The sequence below is a fragment of the Canis lupus genome, chromosome 34, assembly GCF_003254725.2.
Source record: "Canis lupus dingo isolate Sandy chromosome 34, ASM325472v2, whole genome shotgun sequence".
Taxonomy (NCBI): Eukaryota; Metazoa; Chordata; class Mammalia; order Carnivora; family Canidae; genus Canis; species Canis lupus.
Genome location: NC_064276.1, coordinates 40419476 through 40435173, shown reverse-complemented (window position 1 = coordinate 40435173; position 15698 = coordinate 40419476). Strand labels below are relative to the sequence as shown.

Below are 15698 nucleotides of genomic sequence, written 5' to 3'. Positions count from 1 at the left end.
GCTTGGTGTTTGTGGTAGCTGAGGTTTTAACTGCGAAGTAACAAAGCACAACACAACACAACAAAAAAGAAAAACCCTTAGCCTGGAACTGCCCAGTCCAGCCCCAGTTAGTCCCCCTGCCGACGGGAAGGCAGTTTAGGGAGGCCCCTGCAGGAGCAGCGGGGGGAACTGCATGGAGAGCACCCCTGGAGAGCGAAACCTGTGTTGGTGTAGTTCACGGCGCTCTCTGGCTCTGCGTCTGTCTGTCTTTCTGAAAGAGGGCCAGCCTCGGTTATTAAGCCGACCTCCCTGGCAGCGTTGCCGTGACCTCAGATATGCAGGGATCTTAGGAATCACCCCAAATTACCCTTCCGATTCCAACCCTTTACTAATTCGAGGCGTGTCTACCGAGTGAACTCCCATCTGTCACCAGGACCCTTTAACTGTCTCCGTGGGTTCCTCTCCATGGCCCAGGAGCCTTCCAGTCCCAGCTCCCTTCTGCCACTGCTGGGGGAGCGCCCACGCACCCCTCCGCCCGCCCGGCCACCTCCTGGCCCACTGGCTCCTCCTCGGTCTGTGCTGCGGCAGCAAAGTCGTCCTGAAACGGGAACGTGGTTGATCATCCGTTTCCTTGCTTCCACGAGGCCCGCGCAGGAGCCGACCTCTGCCCTCTGTCTGCTGCCCTCGCTCCCTTGCTCCGTTGGCACCAGCGTCGTCAGAATGCGCTGCTGCCCTCTCTCCTCCCCCCACCAACCTTCACCGGCGGTGTTTGCTAGCCTGGAACCCTCTTGCTAATTCTTTCAGAACTTAGCTCAGTGACTGCTTCCCTGGGGGACCCCCCACCCCACCCCCGATCTTCTGTCCTAAAACATCTTCTCTTTCTTTTATTTCCTTTTCCTCTATTATATACCCTGAGGGCTCTTCATCCGACAGTCATGCCAGTCGTATTTTGACATGAGCTCATTTTGCCGTGATTATTTGGTTCATGTGTGTTTCCCCTGCTGGTTTATCAGCTCCTCGCAGGCAGGGATCTGGCCTATTTTCGTTCACCGCGATGCACCCAATCCGGCATGAGGCCTGCAACACATCAGGTATTCAACACATACGTGTTGGATGAAGGAACAAATGCCTAGTACGTGCGAGACGCAGTGTCACATCCTGGTACCAAAACCCGACTGAGACATGGCACCTGCTCCCGTGAGCGCGTAGCCTAGAGGAGCCGTAAGGTAACGGGTGATTGTAGTGGAACGTGCCGACTGCTGCACCCGGGGTACGAAGCAGGTCCTATAGGAGCTCCGACGAGGTGCATCTCGGATGCAGTGATGCTCACGGAGAAGCTTCTTGAGATGAGTTTTGAAGAACAGGGAGGGTATATTGAGGAGAAGTCCTGGGAAGGGGTGGGGGGAGGTGAGAGGCAGGCCTCAGAGAAGGAACAGCGCAGGAAAGCTGTGCTAATCAGGTGCCGGGGAGGGCAGGTGTCGAGCAAGTGGCATCTGTTGCCTGTTACCAGGAGTAGAAGTCTGAACTCTCGTGCCCACTGCATCTTGGGGTCAGAGTCTCTAAGGAAAACACGCCGTGGTCGAGGTCTGCGCGGAACATGTTTCACTCACGTAGAGAAGAGACAGAGCAAAACCAGCTTCCGAGGTACGCACTGGTCCCCGTGGCCGGCCGGGCTGGCCTGGCCTGCACGCATCCTTCTCGTGCTGTCACGGAAGAGCCTGTCCTCTCCCTGAAGGGGACGCATCGGGTTTGGGCAGGTGCCACGTGATGCGCACACCTCAGCAAAACAAAGGAGCGCGTGTTGGGTCTGAAACAGGCAAAGATACCCCCACACGGGGTGACAAGTCCAGCACAGGCTCTTTGGACGCCTCATCTCTTGGTGAGGAAGTGTTCCAGGCCCAAGGCCCATTCTTACATGGCCCAGTGGTATCAAAAGACCACGTGCGGGGGCCCGCTTTTCCTAACAGAATAATGTCCCCACCCCATATTGATCTATGAGGTCATTCTTAAGGAGCACTCAGTACCTTTCCGGGAAAACTAATGTTTTTGAAGGAGTAAAAATTCTGGGAAGAGCCTAAACTGTAATTCAGTTGATTCCTGAGCGTGAGAAGAGGGCCCGGATGTATTTCTTCTGTATAACTAAAGTTTTATTTTTATTAAAAACACATGTTGGTATGTAAGTAAACACATTTATATCATTGTCATAATGAATTATCTCTTTAATCTGATAACTAATTGGAAGTAACTGGAAATTGGATCAACCTCCATCTGTTAAGCTTGTTCCAGGTACACTGCAAAGGGCAGGCTCCGCTGTCTCTCGCTAGACTTTAACTCCCAGGTCGTGACTCAGCTCTGACATCAGACATAATTTCAAATAAACTACTTTTTCTTGCATTGGTGTCTGAGTTTCGTGGAACTTTCCTCCTCCATCCATGCCGCGATCAAAAGCACAAACTATAAAGTCGCATGTCCAAGTTTCAAATTGCCGATTTCCATTACCGATGAGTGTTGAGAACCAGGTAAGTTACTTAAACCCTCTGTGCCTCAGTTTCCATTATATTGAAAGTGAGAGCAATACTATTACCATCCGAGGCCGTTACAGAAACAATATCACCATATGCAGTTGTTATGAGAATAAATTGTCCGAATGTCTTAGAACAAACCCCGCACTAAGTCAACTGTATTTCTGCATATTTAAGGAAGCAAAAGCATTTCTCAAATTTTAAAGGTTGTGGACATCCTCACATTCACCAGTTAAAGGCTAGGAAGTATTCCTTGTCCATGTAATATTTACATGAGTTTCAGAGTAGGTGGATTTTCAGAAGTTATCGACAAAGCTCGTAAGATTGAGTCTAAGCGTCTCAAAGTTAGGAGCGGCAGCCCTGGGGGTGGGGATGAAGTAGGAGCCAAGTGAATAGTGACCCTTCTTGAAAAAGGCAAAAGAGGCTTGGAGAGTCTCGAGGTCTCATGTATGGATCGGTCAAAATCGCAGGACCCCGAGGTGTGCGCTGCCCTCATCCCACCACCACGCACAAGGACTGTGTACCAAGAGCGTGCCAACCGCTGGACACGCTGGATGGTGAAGCCTTGGTGCCCCCCAAGAGCGTGTCATTTGGGGGGCAGCCCCTTGGCATTTCTACAACACCGATTCTAAACTATATCCTTGGATTTTTGAGGGTGTGACCTCAGCCGCTTATGACCTTATCAGTCCCCAAGGCATGGGCCAAGCCACAGGGTGATGGGACAGGACAGTCGGCAGCATGGCAGGGCGACTCCAGCCGGGGGGACACACGGTGCGCACCCACCCACGTGTGTCCCGGAGCCCCGGGCTGCAGCCTCGTCGCCCCCTGGATTCACTCACTGTGCTGGGACTCCACGCTCATTCCTGCACCTGTTCTCCTGTGGCTCCCCTGGGTCTTCCTCTGTAACCAGCTCCAGTAAGTACCAAGCTGCTGCGCGTGGTCCGACAGTGACTTTCATTCCCTCACCACTCAGCTGCCTTAGGATTTGGGGGATGCAAGCTACAGCTGTGCCTCATCTGCACCCCCTCTGCTTTGAGGGCATGGGATTATCCAGTCGATTTGCAGGGGGGACTGCATAAAAAATGTCCTGTGGAAGTCGAATCTCTCAGTCCTGTGGACCTTGTCCCTACACCAGATGATTCTAGGGTTAGTAGAGCCATTTTGGGTGAGGGAGATGTTGAGATGAGGTGAATGGCCTGGCTTCCTTGGGAAAGTTTGGAGTGAATCTCTTACATACGCTCTGCCTAAAAGCCCCACCTGTTCGGTAGGTCCCAAACTAAGGGGTCATGGTAAAGAGGCTGCTTTACATGATGTTTTGGGTGAGTCTACGAAGCCAAGTTATTGTAAATGGCAGAGTAAGTAGTAGCCATAATCTGGGCAAAATGCTCCTGTGATGCCGTATGATTTACCCCTAGGGTCAGGCTATGGGTTTCAGGGCATGGTGCAGCTCTGCGGGTGCAGTCCTGGGAGGCGTTTTGTCCGGGTGCCCATTCTCGATTTGTTTGTCAAACCTCATCCTTATCATGAGACTTGGAGAAACCTCAAAAATATTCTCTCTTCCATTTGTCCCTCGATATTCCTCTTTTTGACCATATTTAAGAAACCACATTAAATAAATGGAATGCAATTCTCTTCTGCAACTCAACAGGAAAGGGACCACCTTGGTAACATACTCCAATATCTCCCCAGTCCATGAAATACATATGTTTGCTTAGATAGTTTGTGAAATCCCCACTTGAAGTCTACCCCACCCCCGCAATATCTTATTGAAATTGGCCAAAGTCAAATTCTTTTAATGTCCCTCTCAAGTCTTGTTTTTATTTCTTTGGATAGATTTTTAGAATTTAACATTTGCTAAATACTCATTATCTGCTTTGCAATATAGTAAATGATTTAATATGCATCATCTCTTCTCTCTCAATAGGGAGGTACTATTATTTTCACCATTTTCAATATGAAGACACTGAGGGCTTAAAAATGTTGAGTAACTTGCTCAGGGTTATACAGCCTGTGATTGGTGGGGCCTGGATTTAAATTTAAATCTGTGTCATTGCAGGTCCTGGACTGTCATCCTTATGCTATATACTACCTTCAGCCATGTGATTATTCACCACATATCATCACATGTTCTTCTAACACTTTGCAGGTCTTTCCTTAGCCAGTTCTATTGAGAAAAAACTGACCTGTATCACTACGTACATCATAGCATCATAGCATGATGGCGGAATGATTACCCCTATAGGTTCAGCTAAGATCCATCTTCTCATACAGATACAGTAAAAAGAGAAAGAAGAAGAAAAGAAAAACCGAAGGAAAAACATCTCCTTGTGATGAGAACTCCTAGGATCTACTCTCTCAACAACTCTCCTATATATCCCATAGCACTGTTAGCCACGGTCATCATGGTGGACCTAACGTCCCCAGTAACTGTTTATCTTATAACTGTAAGTTTGTACTTTTTGACCATCTTCTTCCATTCCTCCTCCCCCTACCCTCTATGTTTGGTGACCACAAGTCTGATCTCTTTTTCTTCGAATTTGTCTGTTTTTAGATTTCACATCCAAGTGAAATCGTATGGTATTTGCCTTTCTCTTTTTTCACTGATAGGATTTTTTTCCTGTTTTTATGACTGAGTCATATTCTGTTGCATATATATGCCACAACCTCTTAGTCCATTCATCCACTGATGGACGTTTAGGATGTCTTCACTTTGTTGATGGTTTCTGTTGCTGTGCAGAAACTTTTTTAGTGTGATATAGTCCTACTTGGTTTTTTCTTTTCTTTTGTTGCTTGTGTTCTAGATGTCATATTAAAAAAAGTCCTTACTGAGACCCATGTCAAGGAGTTTTATTTCTATGTTCTCTTTTAGGAGTTTAATGATTTCAGGTCTCATGTTTAAGCTTTTAATCAGTTTAAAGTTAATTTTTGTGAATGGTATAAGATATAGATCTAGTTTTATTCTCGAATAATTCACTCATTTACAGTCTTTTACTTGTTTCTTATCCTTATTATGTTCCTTTGCATGGTTACTACAATATTTTCCCTTGGGGTTACCATGAGGCTTACATGACATATTTTAAACTTATAACATCTTATTTTAAACTTATAACTACGTAGCTTCAATAAAATTCATAAACTTTACATTTTTATTTCTCCTCCACTATACATTTTAGATTATTGTTAATACAATTTACATGTTTTCTATATTGTGTAACTGATAACAGATTTTTATAGTCATGGTTACTTTTTGCTGCACTCATTTTTTTTTTTTTTTACCTTTTAAACTAGAGTTACAAGTAAACTATGCAATACTATTACCATATTGCAGAATCTGTGACTATATATTTACTATTCCAAGTGAGATTTATGCTACTTTATAACATTTACCATGCTAATTGGCATTTTTTTTACTTGCACTTAAAGAACCACCTGTAGCATTTCTTGTAAGGCAAGTAAGAGTATGGTGTTAATGAACTGTCTTAGCCTTTGTTTAAGTATTACACCTTTGTTTCTGAAGGACTGATTTGCTGGGTGTAGAAATCTTAGTTAACAGTTATTTTCTTTCAATATTTTAAGTATGTCATCTTATTTTCTCCTGGCCTGAAGTTTTTGTTGAGAAATCTACCAGAAGTATTATGGGTGTTACCTTGTCTGTAACTTCTTTCCTTTCTGTTGCTAGTCTTAAAAATTCTTTGTCTTAAATTTTTGACAATTATAATATCTCTCAGTGTAGCCCTATTTAGGTTCAACATCTTTGAGATCCTTTGGGATTCACAGATCTATATCCCCATTTTTTCCCCCCAGGTTTGAGAAGTTTTCAGCCATCATTACTTTAAATATATCTGTCCCCTTCTATTTCTTTTCTGGAATTCCCATGCAAATATCACTTCTTTTTCATTGTGACCTCTAATTCTCATAGGCTTTCTTTACTTGTTTTCCTCCTTTTTTTTCTTCCCTCTTCTGACTGAGTATTATCCTCTAGGTCAATGATTCTTTCTTCTGCATGGTTGTATCTCCTTTGAAACTGTCTATTAGGTGCTTCAGTTCGGTTGATTGTGTTTTTCAACTGTAGGTTTTCTGTTGTTTTTGATGTTTGCCATTTCTTTGTCTAACATCTCATTCTGTTAATGCATTGTTTTCATGATTCTGCTTAGTTGTCTATTTTTTTTTTTTTTTTAGTTGTCACTAAACTTTCTTAAGAGGATTCTTCTGAATTCTTTGTCTGACAGCTTATAGATCTCCATTTCTTTGGGTCAGATGTTAGACTTGAATTAGTTTCCTTTGGCCGTGTCATATTTACCTGATTGTTTTTGTGATCTTTGATTCTTTATGTTGGTAACTGTGCATTTGAGTAATCAGGCTTCTTTTTCTAGACTTTACAGGTTTGCTTTTGCAGAGACCATTCTTCGTTAGCCAGCTCAGTTTGGGTTTCTGGTTGTGTCTGCTGGTAATGTCCTTGGGCAGGTGGGACCTGCTATTACAGTCTATTTTGGGGCAAGGAACTGTGTGAACTCTGACATTGGGAGGGAGAAGGTGTGTCACTGGCTGATAACAATTGGATAGGGGTGCTGGTTTGGCTTTCTATCCAAGTGGTACTGTAAGATGGGCTCACGGTTGCCTGGATTCTCTGATTGGACTTACTAGAGGTCATGAATGGACACTATATTCGGTAGGATATGGCGCTATGAATTAACTTGCCTGCCCTGGAAGGGCAGTGTGACAGGACCCAGGGTCTGTACAACTTATTTGAGAATTTATCAGGCCAGAGCATGCACTGAATTCTCTGGTCAGATGAAATCATTGGTTTTGCTCTGCAGATGGGAGAAGCCATTTGCTGTGCTATTTTTGTAAACAGGCTTGTCAGATGGGCTGTGGAGTGTCCTGTGTGCTCTGGTTAGGTTCCCTACTCAGATGGGTTGAGGGTTGTACTCAGCAATGAATGGGGATATAAGTTCCTCGCCTGGGCGCAGTGGGGGAAGCATCTCTAAAACTGGTAAAAATGTTTATTGTCTTAACTCAAGCTGCCCTGTACCTCCAAGTTCTCTGGCTCAACAGGGCCACCAGCTTTGCTTTACGAACTATTGACTTGGCCTGCCTTTCTCCAGAGTCAAGGCTGCTGGGCTACACAGCTTCTAGTTGTTGCCAGGTCTCCTAGTCAGAGGGAGCTGGAAGGCATCTCCATGGTGGGTGGGGCTGTGACATTATTCCTTGCCTGGCAAACAGGGCTCTAAAGCAAGACTCCTTGTTTGGGGATCCAGAACAGGCACTTCTGCACCCCTGGGAGTTCCCAGGTTAGAATGTACCCCTGATCTGGTTCTGTCAGTGAGCAAAACTGCTGCTTGGGATTACTACCTGGGTACTGCAGGTATGAATTTGGTCTGCCAAGATCCAAATGCTGGTTGTTGCAAGCCCCTCCCCACTTTCCTGTCACAGTCCAATTCCTAGTAGTCAAGTCCTGAGGATTCCCCAGGGTGTGAGATAAGAGGTTCCCACAAAGCAACACACAATGCTGGGTGAGGCAGAGCTGCTTGTCCTCCCTGGGTTCTTTTTTTCTGATAGAGGAACGGGAGGTTCAAGAGAGTTGTCTCTGCATGGTGCTGTGCTGGACTGGGGAGGGGCAATGTGGCCAACAGGTAGCTGCTTCTGTTACCCTTCTAGTGCAGTCTGTCTTGGTCTCCATAGTGCGGGGTGCAGGCTGGGGATGGTGTTCTTCAGCTGTTTCCCATGTTCCAGGATTCTCTCCATGGTGTCTTTTTCTTGACTATTGTTGTTCTTGTGAGGGGGAATGAAGTCAGGAATGACCTATTTTGCCATCTTGGTGATGTCTCACTCCCACAGGTTTGTTTGTTTGTTTGTTTTCCAAATCATGGTTATTGCTTATTAGTGAATTATGACTAGTATGTATTTTTGTTATTATTTATTTTTTTAAAGTTAGTATTTATTTATTTTAGAGAGAGAGAGAGAGAGAGTATGGGGTGGGGGGTCAGAGGGTGAGGGAGAGAGAATCCCAAGCAGAGTCTGCACTGAGCATGGAGCTGGATGTGAGGCTTGATCTCATGACTTGACCCAAAACCAAGACACTTCACTGACTGTGACACCCAGGTGCCCCAGTTTATTTTTAAATTCAAGGGACTATATACAATATTATAAGATATAAAACACCAAAATAAATTGATGTAGTAATGGTAGGTATATTTTTGTGAAACCTTGTTATAGGTATATATTTAGGTGTGTAGGTGTATATGTATCACTGAAACACGATACAAAATGTATTTATCACTCTAGGTCATAGAAAATTTAGAGAAACAATGCAACACGTGATAAAAAAGCAGTATAAGTTCTTTGCCAATAAGATATGTCGACCTTGGTACAAAGGGAAAGTATGTATATTAATGAATATCAGCAAAATACACATCAGTAGGTTAGTCAAAGCCAAAATATATGTATGTAGGTGATTTTAAAGTCATAATCCTCTTTCAGTACCTGCCGTCCTACTGTGATTATTATTTTTCAGAATAAATGTGACACTCTTTGAACGTTTTTAGGATAAGGACATGCCTTGTTATTTGGAGTCTTCAGTGCCCGGAGCACAGGAAGTGCTGCATCAGTGCCTACTGAATGGATGAAGGGAGGAATGAGGACCACGGCCTCCTATGTAAAGAGCAGTATTTTAGAGTAGCACATCTTGAATTTGGTGAAACTTATAACCAGCTCTTTTATTTTACGGCTGTTTATTCCTTTTAAAAAATGAATCACTTTCTGCTATATGTGAAAGAACTTGAATAAGCCACAGAAATTTTCTGAGGAAGCGTGTAAGATAAGAATTGTCATGGTGGCTCCTTGTCTGTCTTGCCTCAGTTGGAGTTCTCTTCTGTCAGCTTCTCCAAGGACGCGATAGAAAATGTACTTATAAATGAGTTGGGCCAAGTTTACCTCAGAGAAAATATGTCGAATACATGTTCTTTGGTATCTTAGTTATTTAACCTTAAAGCTTTGTGTCAAACACTGGTATTAAATGAAAAGCAGAACTAGCACTCTGTGAGTCAAAAAAAATTTTTTTTTTAAATTCCGTTTCTTTCCTCTTTAACAGAGTTATATAAAGGTGTTTTGTAAAGTTTCCATGATCTTCCCAGAAAGTATCTTATGCAGTTATTGCCTTAATATTTGCTGTTTAAATTTGTGTCAAGTGATGGATTTAACCAAAGTTGCATATATACATAATTCAATTTTTTATTTTTTTAGGGGCCACAGCGTTGCCTTTTAAAAACTGGTGCAAAAATATGTGAGGTGGAGAAGTGAGGCAGGACTCAGAGGCCACGATATCTGGACATACTGAGAAATAGCACCCAGAAATTTTATTTGAGATTCTTTAGTTTATTCCTTGTTACCTAAAAATTGTCTTATTGACTTCATTTCTTTAATGAAACATATTCTCTGAACAATTTCTTTCTGATTGCCCAACATATACCAAACACTGAGCTCGATGTTGATGGGTCAGTGGTAAACAAGATGTCAAAACACCTCATGATAATGGAGAGGACACAGACAAGTAAGGCAGTAGGGCTGGAACGGACGTGCGCACGTCAGGGCAGGAGCGACACAGAGCATCATGAGTGCTCATGGGGCATCGCCTCGGGTTGGCAGCACGGGAGGCTGCTTCTCAGAAAAAGTGGGAATTAGCTTGAGGACTGAAGAATGAGTAGGAAGCTCCCTGGGCAAGAAGAGGGCAACCCGAGGTCTGAAGATGAGAAGGGGGGCGGGGGGTGATTGTATTTGTGTTTTCTGAGAATTTCTCAGTAGTTCCACATGATCAGAGCTCAAGAATGCGAGGTGAGGATATGGAAAGACTGGGAGAGAAGGGTAGGGAAAAAGGATTTTCTAAACCATGTTCCAGAATTTTTCCTAAATCCTGAGGGGAACAGGGAAGCTTTGAAGGTTTTTCATTAGAGGAGTGAGATGACAGTTAACTTGTCACAACTAATGGTGCTTTGCAGCAGCACCAGGGCCCCCTTCCCCCTTTTACTCTGCAGGGGAGCACAGAGCAATAGGGTGCTTCCCTCCACCTCCTTTAGCTGCTGAAGGGGAGACTCAGACATCACGTCCGCTGGAGCTGCAGACTCCCTTGCTATCGGCAGAACAGCAATCACGACACTTCAAATTAGATCTCTTAGCATTTTATCTTTCTGACTACCTAGCGAAAACTGTTTTTCTTTTTCCTTCATTCTGATAGAAGATGAAAAATGGTAACTGAGCAAGAATATGTATAGTCCTGCATGACAGATGGGGAGCATTAAGCCCATTGACATTTACTTAAAAAATGGTACTGTGATTAACAAATATTTTCTCCACTTTCATCGAAGGTGGAATAAAAAGAAATTAGCTCCTATGGCAAGCGCTTTCTTTGTTACACATGCCTGCCTAGTGTTTCTACTTATTTCTGCCTGTGGGTTCTGTATTAGTCATCCTAGACTTATGCCCTAAAGAGAAACATATAAAATTAGGCTTATACCAACGTTTTCAGCTTCTGGCATCCCTGGTGGGGCCTCCTGTTTGCTTTATTCTGTTTTGTCTGCTCTTCTGGATCACTTGGTTTTTAATTATTCTCCTAGGTCTTTGCATTTTGTCCTTCATCCATCATTTTTTTAAGGGTCCCTGAACCTTTCAGAAAACGATTTTTACATGTATCTTATGGGTGCTTGAAAATCATTAGAAGCCAACATTCTCTTTTCATAGTAAAACGTTCTTTCCCTTCTCCTTTTTTCTGTACGTGGTTTTGTGAATCTGCTTGAAATCTCAGGCACATACAGACCACGATGTGTAGGTCAATAAGTTACTTGAACGACAAAACAGAGAAACAGTTCTTCACGCTTGTTAAGGCAAAAATACAGCGATATATTATCACCCTGGGGAACAAGAAAAGGTCTGGGTACATCATTCTGGCAGAAACCATCACATACGCACAGATATAGTATCTTAATTAAGAAAAAAACCCCTATGTTGAATGACTAAATAACTAAAATTGTCTGGTTTGTCTTGACACTCACTATCTGACCAGCTGCTTGCCGTGTCTCCTGCTACTTTTATTTTCCTACCATCAGCGGTCCACTTGCTTTTACCTTGACTAATGGAAGCTATATACTTGTCGTAGGGGAGCCTGAGATCATCCAATCTGGTTCTTGCCTCAGGCCTGGGCTGTGCTTTGGCTTATTTTATGTTCTTCACCCTCAGCCTTTCATACTCTTCATGATCTAGCTCCCAGCCCGCTGCCAAAGGTCTACCAGTATCTAGGGCTCTGGTGTTAAGGTAGTAGTAGAGTTTTACTAAGGTCCTAAATAAAAATTTTCCAGAAAGGGTGTGTGTTTCTGGCAGGCTATTAATGCTCTTTCTTCTTCAATCCCACGTATTACATGGCTAATTACTTCCCATCATTCAGGCCTTGTCTCTGAAATGCCATTTCCTGTGATCATCCTAGCTAATACTTGTGTCCCAAATCACTACTTTGAGGAAGCCTAGCTGCTACTTAAAAAAGGACCCATGATGCTGTTTATCTATATTTCTAATAATAGTATTAATGTGATTGGTCCAGATTATGAGAAAACTCTACTGCATGAGGTCATTTATGTATACACAGGATCCTTCCATCTTGTTCGGTCATGAGCCCAACATATTTCTACTATCTGAGTAACTAAAGCTGTGTTATTGCTGCATTCAGTTTTTAGCAAATGGGAAGAGAAAAGAGTGCACAGAGTAGGCATGCTCAGTATGCTAAGGCCCAGATCTAAAAGTGGTGCACATTATTTCCTTCCCTATTTCATTGGTAAGGACGTGACCACATGAGCACACTTGCTGCAAGGGAGTCTGGGAAATGTAGTTGGCTGGGTAGCCGTGTGATCTATTCACCCCTACTTTATATGAGGATGGAGCTAACAGGCCTCACAACACTAAGTCACTCTGTTATTTCATGATCTTGTTTCATTTTTTTTCATAGTGGTACAATTATCAGGAATAATTTTTAATTAATGAGTTAATTCATTTTTCTCATTCACTAAATCTCTCAGGATCTCTCATTACCGAATGTATGATCTATAACCACAGAACCATGTTCCTTTTGCTTATTCTGCATCTTTAGAGCATAGACTAGTGCTTGGCATATAGAAGGTATTCATAAAGGTTTGAGACCCCTGAGACTGGGTAAACCATTTGCTCAAGCTGAAGGCTAGATTTTCATAAGTGGTGCCTCCTTTTTTTACATCTGCTGAAAGGCCCCCACATGAGGGCAGTCAGGGATCTAAATTTGAGATTCTATGCTGGAACTGCACTTACTGGAGTTCTCGCATTCTTAGAAATGACAGACTTCCATCTTGGACTGGGCATGTTTAACAGTTCACCGACTTTCATGAAAAACATCTACACTGTTGGACAAATTCCATTTGCCTGGTATACCTAAATTAGGGGGTAATTAGTGGCCCACTGTATTGCAGAATACTTTTATTGTGCCTTTGAAAGATGGAGGCAAGCTTTACGCAGTGGCAGCATCATAGCCAATGAGGTTTATCTGAGGCACGATTATTGCTAATTAAAATATGGAGGCAACATCTCAAATTCCACCCTGGTTCATTCAACTTTCTGGAGACATCTAGCTTTTTAGCAATCAGATCATGCTATTCTGGCTTGAGGTCTATTGTAGGGCTTGCCTCAAATGTATAGATCCCAAAGGAATGAAAACCTTTTCTAAAGGAAGCTGGAAAATTCTTATTGGATACTCTCTATTAGAAGCTCCCCTGTGTTCCCTACTTTTGTCTCTTCAGATTTGCCATGACCCAGCCTAGGTCAGCAATTCTCATTCCTTGACTCATATTCATCTATATGCTTGTCTCCTGGTTTATTCCAATTTTATATGGTCTTAACTCTTCTTCTTGAATTTATTCTCCACTGGTGCCTATGATCCTGGTGTTGAAATTGCAAAAAGGCAATTCATCTAGACTCCAAACTTTATGTGAGTAGGGACAAGGTCTGTCTTATGAATTATTGTATATTCATTGCCTAGTAACACCTATCACATAGCAGATAAGCACGAAGGTAGACACATAACAGTGAAAAGATAGGCACTAAACTTTGGGAGAGGTGCAATGAAGGGAACACTAAAGTGTTATGATGAAGTAGAAAGGGACTCAGAGAAGACATTGCCTAAAGAATTAATGTTTAAGTAAAGATACCAAAGGCCCAAAGAAGAACAGAATCTATGGTGTTATAGAACAGTCGCTGAAAGTTCAGTTTGGGTTTATAACCTCGTTCTATCACTTATGATATGTATTAGTCTGCTCAGGCTGCTCTAAGAAAATACCGTAGACCGGGTGGCTGAACGACAGACATATGTATCATAGTTCTGGAGGCCGGAGAGTCCAAGAGCAAGGTGCCAGCTGATTCGGCTCCTGGAGAGGGCCCTTTTCCTGGCATGCAGATGGCCTCCTTCTGGCCGTATCCTCAAATGGCAAAAAGAAAATAATCACTCACTCTCTGTCTCTCTCCCATCCTCCCTCTTTTTATAAAGCCATTGGGACCATCATAAGGACCTCCCCTTATGACTACATTTTAACCTCTCAAGGGCCTGTTTCCAAATGCCATCACGTGGGGGGCTAGCATGATCTATATAAAATTGTTCAAATCATTCCACTTTCTTACACTTTTTCTTCATCTATTAAAGAAGAATCGTAACGGAACTTACTTCATGGGATTGACATATTAAATGAATCAATATTCTTAAAACTCTTTTAAAAAGAGCCCAGACACACTAAGTGCTATTTGAGAATTTATTAAATAAATAAAAATGAAGTGCATGACAAACAGATAAAAGAGGATGGACACAACTTTGTAGGAGAAAATGGCTTGGCAGTTTATGTGCACAGAAAGGAAGCTAGTATGAGGAGAACAGTGAATAAGGGTGGAGAGAAGCTTGAGATGAGGTGGAAGAGGTGACCAGGGGCTAGATATACTTGGACCTTGAGATCCTGGTTAAGGAACATGGGTTTTAGTCTAAATGCACTGAGAAGCCATCTTATTTTAATCAGAGGATTTAAAGATTAGATTTATATTTTAAAAAATTAGTTCAGGTTATCTATAGAGAATAGATTATAAAGGGTAAAGAAAGGAAGTACAGAAACTGATTAAAGGCTATTGTTTTAGCCCAGGCAAGGATAATTATGTAGGCTGGAACAGAGTGGTGGTGACAATCTGGGGGAAAATTCAATTCTGAGTTTTGGAGTTGAAATGGATAGAATTTATTAACTGATTGGGTGGAAGAAGAGGGAGATGTGAGAATCAAGGATAGTACCCAGGATTCTGATTTAGGGTCTTGGCTGTAAAAAGGTATTAAATGCTTAGTTGAAGAACACTGTAGATGAATCAATTTATTGAAGAGTGGGTATGGAGATGTCAGTTGTGGATCTGTCAACTTGAGAAGCATCTGTGATATCTAGGTGGGATATTTAATTAGCTTTATTATCTATATAGAAGTTTGAGGTGATATCTGAGTCAGAGATGACTTGGGGGAATGAACTATATTTGAATGATATTTAAGGTGAAAGAGTAAATGAGGTTACCTAGAAAGAGGATGAGAAAAAAAAGTATTGATATGGTTTAAAGGGCTTGGGTGGGGGGTGGGTGGGATATGCAGTAGGAGTTAGGACTGCAAAAGATAGGCGACCTAATGTTCTCTTTTTACTTTTTTCTATTTATTATTAAAAAATTCAAATATACAGAAGTTTGAGCAAGGCGAAATGGTACAATGAACAGCCATACACTAAGTAGTACAGGGGGGATTCAACAGTTGTTAACATTTTGCTTTATTTTGTTCATCTACCTATCTGTGTATCTTCATCTATATCTGCATTTATTTCTATGTCTGTCTACACATCTCTCCAAACTATTTAATTAGCGATAATTGCGCCTCAGATAAACCTCATTGGCTATGATACTGCCACTGTGCAAAGCTTCTCCAAACTATTTCAAAACAGGCTGTAGGTATTATGACCCTTTACCCCTAAATATTTCAGCAACCATCTTCTAAAACTAAAGACACTATTCTGTATAACAACAATATCATGAACACATACAGTCATACCTTGGAGATACTGTTCATTTGGTTCCAGACCACCACAGTAAAGCAAATATTGCAAAAAAGCAAGTCAAATAATTTTT

General features: G+C 42.4%; 1 pseudogene; it reads left to right on the top strand.

Moving 5' to 3' along the window:
- Nucleotides 1-13016: 13016 nt before the first annotated feature.
- LOC112646036 (U4 spliceosomal RNA) lies at nucleotides 13017-13170 on the top strand (annotated as a pseudogene).
- Nucleotides 13171-15698: the final 2528 nt, after the last annotated feature.